We start from the raw sequence: 6,000 nt of genomic DNA on the forward strand, positions 1-6,000 counted from the left end.
GTTTAACTCTGGTTTCACTACAGTCACGAAAAAATCTTTCGCCTTTTACTAAAGATTTCCGTGCAGTGGAACATTCAATGAGTCTATAGACTTATTTCTGAAGTCCTGTTAATTCAGGATATGCAATAATGTGTCAATACATAAGCCTCGGTAGCAGCTAGGCACCCAGCTCCGCGTTGTCCGCGTTGTCCGCGTTGTCCGCGTTGTCCGCGTTGCCCGTTCTTCTGTTGTAGTAACACTACGCGTTGTAGTTGTTGCAACTCGATTGTTGTTGTTTCGGTTGTTATTGTTTTTGTTGTTAATTATGTCGCATAAGACAAAACGCTGGCCGCTCTCAACACTGGTGCGCCCTGCGTGTGCGCAAAGTGCGCGTCGCACAGGCTATTGCGGTGGGCAAGACCGTCTGTGTGCATGCGCGTGAGCGTTCGCGACCGTCCGACCTGGGCTCGTATTCACCAAACAATTCTTACACCTACGTTTAAGATCCGTAATATTCTTCAAACAGAAATTGTCAGGAATTGCCTTAATTTTGAGTCAAACATGGAATGAAGCTCCTATATCTGCATCACTCGATCTTCATGTAGAACATTTGAGTCGTGTTCTGAGAAAACTGGGCATAATGCATGTGCGTAAAGTGTCGTCCCAGATAAGCCTGTGCAGAGGGACGACACTTTCCGCTTTTATGGTATTTTTAGTTTCAAGGAAGTCCATCTCTACCGAAATCAAGTTTAGAGCGGAAAGTGTCGTCCTGATTAGCCTGCGTGGGCTGCACAGGCTATCGGGGACGACACTTTACGCACACGCATTAAGCCTAGTTGTCTCAGAACAAGGCTATTTTCTCAACGACATCAATTACCAGCGGTAGGTACATGTAAATATTCAAGCGCCGGATGTATTTTATGATGTCTAGGTATATTGATTGTTCTAAAAGTGAAAAGAATGGGGTTTGGATACGGGCCCTTGTGTAAAAAATATGGAACGCTTCACTAAATTGCGTGTCATCCTGCGCAGGGGCCATGCTAATCTTCTCTGTATCGTTCCAATTTAGTATATGTACTGCCGAAGCAGTTACGAAAAAGTAGGACGATAATGCTCTATATGTGGTGTAATCTAAAGCGCACTTTTGCAGGTTCAAAGGCGCACTAAAATGCCCGTCTGCGTGTGCTCCGCTCCAGATACATACCTAGAGGTATTTCGCCCGGCAGTGTATATTCGCTTTCTACGGTCGCAGCGTAATGGGATACGCGATTGAGGTGCCGACATCGTTCCAATCGAGTGCAACGGAACAGAAGAGCGCAGCTGTGAATGGTAAATATCATACATTCCGGCGCACTGTACTAATGTTACCAGTCTATTTTTAACTACGACCTATTGTGTTTTCCGACCAATAGCTGTGCGTTTACAAAGCTGTGCGTTTACTATTAATAGTGTTTTCCGCCCAATAACTGTACGTTTACAATAGCTTCGCTATTAATAGGAACTCTCGTGATTGGCGATTTGTTCAGCGGAATACTACAGAGCGTAACCTGTGAGCTGATATGCACGTTCAGTACATCAACCATTGCACGGGCGTTCACTGTTTAACTCTGGTTTCACTACAGTCACGAAAAAATCTTTCGCCTTTTACTAAAGATTTCCGTGCAGTGGAACATTCAATGAGTCTATAGACTTATTTCTGAAGTCCTGTTAATTCAGGATATGCAATAATGTGTCAATACATAAGCCTCGGTAGCAGTAGGCACCCAGCTCCGCGTGTCCGCGTTGTCCGCGTTGTCCGCGTTGTCCGCGTTGTCCGCGTTGTCCGCGTTGCCCGTTCTTCTGTTGTAGTAACACTACGCGTTGTAGTTGTTGCATCGATTGTTGTTGTTCGGTTGTTATTGTTTTTGTTGTTAATTATGTCGCATAAGACAAAACGCTGGCCGCTCTCCAACACTGGTGCGCCCTGCGTGTGCGCAAAGTGCGCGTCGCACAGGCTATTGCGTGGGCAGACCGTCTTGTGCATGCGCGTGAGCGTTCGCGACCGTCCGACCTGGGCTCGTATTCACCAAACAATTACACCTACGTTTAAGAATCCGTAATATTCTTCAAACAGAAATTGTCAGGAATTGCCTTAATTTTGAGTCAAACATGGAATGAAGCTCCTATATCTGCATCACTCGATCTTCATGTAGAACATTTGAGTCGTGTTCTGAGAAAATGGGCATAATGCATTGCGTAAAGTGTCGTCCCAGATAAGCCTGTGCAGAGGGACGACACTTTCCGCTTTTATGGTATTTTTAGTTTCAAGGAAGTCCCATCCTTACCGAAAATCAAGTTTAGGCGGAAAGTGTCGTCCCTGATTAGCCTGCGTGGGCTGCACAGGCTAACTGGGACGACACTTTACGCACACGCATTAAGCCTAGTTTTCTCAGAACAAGGCTATTTTCTCAACGAATCATTACCAGCAGCGTAGGTAACATGTAAATATTCAAGCGCCGGATGTATTTTTATTGATTCTAGGTATATTGATTGTTCTAAAGTGAAAGAATGGGGTTTTGGATACGGGCCCTTGTGTAAAAAATATGGAACGCTTCACGAATTTGCGTGTCACCTTGCGCAGGGGCCATGCTAATCTTCTCTGTATCGTTCCAATTTTAGTATATGTACTGCCGAAGCAGTACGAAAAGTAGGTAACGATAATGCTCTATATATGTGGTGTAATCTAAAGCGCACTTTGCAGGTTCAAAGGCGCACTAAAATGCCCGTCTGCGTGTGCTCCGCTCCAGATACATACCTAGAGGTATTTCGCCCGGCAGTGTATATTCGCTTTCTACGGTCGCAGCGTAATGGATACGCGATTGAGGTGCCGACATCGTTCCAATCGAGTGCAACGGAACAGAAGAGCGCAGCTGTGAATGGTAAATATCATACATTCCGGCGCACTGTACTAATGTTCCAGTCTATTTTTAACTACGACCTATTGTGTTTTCCGACCAATAGCTGTGCGTTTACAAAGCTGTGCGTTTACTATTATAGTGTTTCCGCCCAATAACTGTACGTTTACAAAGCTTCGCTATTAATAGGAACTCTCGTGATTGGCGATTTGTTCAGCGGAATACTACAGAGCGTAACCTGTGAGCTGATTGCCGTTCAGTACATCAACCATTGCACGGGCGTTCACTGTTTAACTCTGGTTTCACTACAGTAACACGAAAAAATCGTGGCCTTAGTTATCGATTAAAGTAATTAAAATGATGACAGTAATGCATTTGCCGGCTTTGACCGGAAGTGCTTTAGTAGACAGTGCTAGGGAACGAACGTAAAATTAAGAAAAAAGGGATGCAGTATGATGGGCGTAGTAAATATTCTGACGAAAAAGGAGTGGAAGATACTGACGTGGAGTGGTAGCCTCGGACATCCGAGTATGACGTCACCTTGCAAACTCAGATAAGTGCCGCTCTTTTTTATCTAGAGTAATCAATGCAATCATCTGTTACTCATAGTGGGGTTCAGTACCGTTTTTTTCAAATATGGAAAACAACGGTCACGTGCAGAGTGCACTGGCTACCAGCATTTATTAGCGATTTGGCAATTGCAGATATGTTTAAAGGGTTTGGGCAAGTGGTTTCTGTAGAACATGACACTTTGAAGGTTGGTGACTTTGTCACAAGATCTGGAGTGAGGATAGTCACACTTGAGTGTGATTCAAATATGACAGAGGCTATACACACATACTAGCATTCGAATGTGGCTCAAGAGCCTTATTACCATGCGGGGAAGGCAACCTTGGTGTCTCTATGTCAAGAGGTGGGACATGTACGCAATACATGCCCACAAAATATTAATGCATATTTAAAGCACAACCAGAGAGGTTCAGGGACAAAAGTTGTAAAGGATGTGGCCCAAAAGGCACCTGATGTGGCACAAAAGGCACCATCATCAAATGCAAGGAGACAGTTGCAGAAAGGCCGGAAGTGACGGTTGAACAATCATCAACACAGAAGGACGATTTCCGGTCGTTGTTAGCAAGAAAAAGAAATCAAGCGGTCAAAAGAAACAGATATCAGCAAAGAGGTGACACAAACAGAGAAAGAGGAGGAAAACATGGACGCAAAGATTAGAGGTTAGGGGAGAAAAGAGGGGTCGAAAGTTTGATCACAGGATCAAAAGAGTATGTGATAAAGAAATACTAACAGTAGTGAAGAATTGTCTCCCTTACCCCAAAACAGATTTACGGTGTTAGAAGTTGATGATCTCGAAGAACATACATAGTAATTATTTAGATTCGCAAGATCTGAACATGACCCCTGTTGATTAAATGTGTAAGAACAAACATAATACAATTCCATTTCAATTAATAGATTACCTTTATCAAAAATCAACTTACATCTTTAAAAATCCTTTTTTTAAATTACCCTTACTGTTAAAATCAAGTATATCAATACCTTGTGTAAATAGTTCACTTGTATATATATTTATCATTATTTTTATTTATTACAATATAATGTTGGCATATATACCGATCACATAGAAAATATGTGTGACCGTTATATTGGCATATTTAAAATGTCAGTTTTTCACATTATTATTTAGTATATAGCATATGCATAAATAAAATCTATGTAAATAATAGTATGTATATATGTACAATAACAAAAACTATAACTTTAAAATCTCATATAACAAATGCATTTCTTATTATGTGTGAGCGTATAAATTACGTTCATATGCTAGTGTGTGTATACGCTATTCATGTTATATGTACTCAATTTTATATCTTTAATAAAACACCTTTTCTAAACACTCTATTCATCAACAGTACACCCTTTAACCTTTTTCAATATCCTCGTGGTAAATGTGAGCGCTTTATCTATTTCCAACATTACTTAGGTACATAGTACACTCATTACAACAGCGAGTTTACAAAATCGTTAGCCTAGTCTCTGTATATATATTTCGTGCTTTATTTCACTGCTCCAATAGAATTAAATGGCCGATAACGTTTATTTTGTGGGCGCAGCCATCTTAATTGTACATGCACTTTCCTCGATTATTTCTAGCTCATGTAATGTCTGTCCTGTATGTTTTCGGTGTAATGGATGGTGTTCTAAAAATAACTACGTTTTTAAAACGTTGGTGTCGTTTCATGTGCAAGTAATTATTTTAAGATTATTTCAACTTACAAGAATGTCTTTAATAATACATAGCATTAACATAATGGATTTAGATCCAGAAAAAAACAGCAGTATATTAAAGTTACATTTGCAAAATAGCCTGCCATTTTATGTATACAGGAAACACATATAGACATTTACTCCAAAGCCAAAGATGTAGAAAAATTTTATCTCCAAGATTATAAATATTTTGGAGTTTTTCAAATGGAAATAAGTCATGTGGTGTATGTACTATCATTACTGATAAAAATATTATTTGCCATAGTTTCAAACGGATTATGATGGTCGTTTTATATATGGCAGATGTTGAGTTTGTAAACACAAATTTCAGGGTATGTAATATTTATGCTCCAAAGCCCCTGGAGATAGAATAATTATTTTTTCTCCATTAAGAAAATATTTGGTTAGTTCTTATCATTAGTTTTTATTGGAGATTTCAAATTTTGTTCTGAATCCTAAGTTAGATAAATCAGGGAGATACTGATAGACTTCCTATTGCTGTGCTGTTTTCAAACATATAATTGATAAATATAAATTAAAGATGTCTTTAGACATTTGTATCCTAAACAACCACTACAAATGGAGTAGAATATCTATTAAAAAAATTAATAAGTTGTAGACTAGATAGGATTTATGTGTCGAATTTATTAATTGGTAATTGTATTGAGTCTTCCATTAAACCTTGCATTTATTCAGACCATGATTTTGTAAATGTAATTATTAATTTAAACAACTCTAATGAAACCATTTCTATTGGAAATTCCTATTGGAAATTAAAAATTCAATTTTAAATGATGATGAATTTATTTCAGCCTTTGAGTTTTATTTTAAAAATAATAGTAGAACG

General features: G+C 39.4%; 4 non-coding genes across 4 annotated transcripts; 2 read left to right on the forward strand and 2 right to left on the reverse strand.

The window, feature by feature from the left end:
• Positions 1 to 3: 3 nt before the first annotated feature.
• On the forward strand, positions 4 to 120 carry LOC127832879 (U5 spliceosomal RNA). Its single transcript, XR_008027217.1, has one exon. It is a non-coding gene; the product is annotated as a U5 spliceosomal RNA (small nuclear RNA).
• Positions 121 to 967: 847 nt separating this feature from the next.
• LOC127832839 (U6 spliceosomal RNA) lies at positions 968 to 1,070 on the reverse strand. Its single transcript, XR_008027187.1, has one exon. It is a non-coding gene; the product is annotated as a U6 spliceosomal RNA (small nuclear RNA).
• Positions 1,071 to 1,581: 511 nt separating this feature from the next.
• Positions 1,582 to 1,698, forward strand: LOC127832880 (U5 spliceosomal RNA). The gene has a single exon (XR_008027218.1). It is a non-coding gene; the product is annotated as a U5 spliceosomal RNA (small nuclear RNA).
• Positions 1,699 to 2,555: 857 nt separating this feature from the next.
• On the reverse strand, positions 2,556 to 2,660 carry LOC127832837 (U6 spliceosomal RNA). The gene has a single exon (XR_008027186.1). It is a non-coding gene; the product is annotated as a U6 spliceosomal RNA (small nuclear RNA).
• Between the last annotated feature and the right edge of the window lie 3,340 nt (positions 2,661 to 6,000).

Source organism: Dreissena polymorpha, chromosome 5, assembly GCF_020536995.1.
Source record: "Dreissena polymorpha isolate Duluth1 chromosome 5, UMN_Dpol_1.0, whole genome shotgun sequence".
In the NCBI taxonomy this organism is placed as follows: Eukaryota; Metazoa; Mollusca; class Bivalvia; order Myida; family Dreissenidae; genus Dreissena; species Dreissena polymorpha.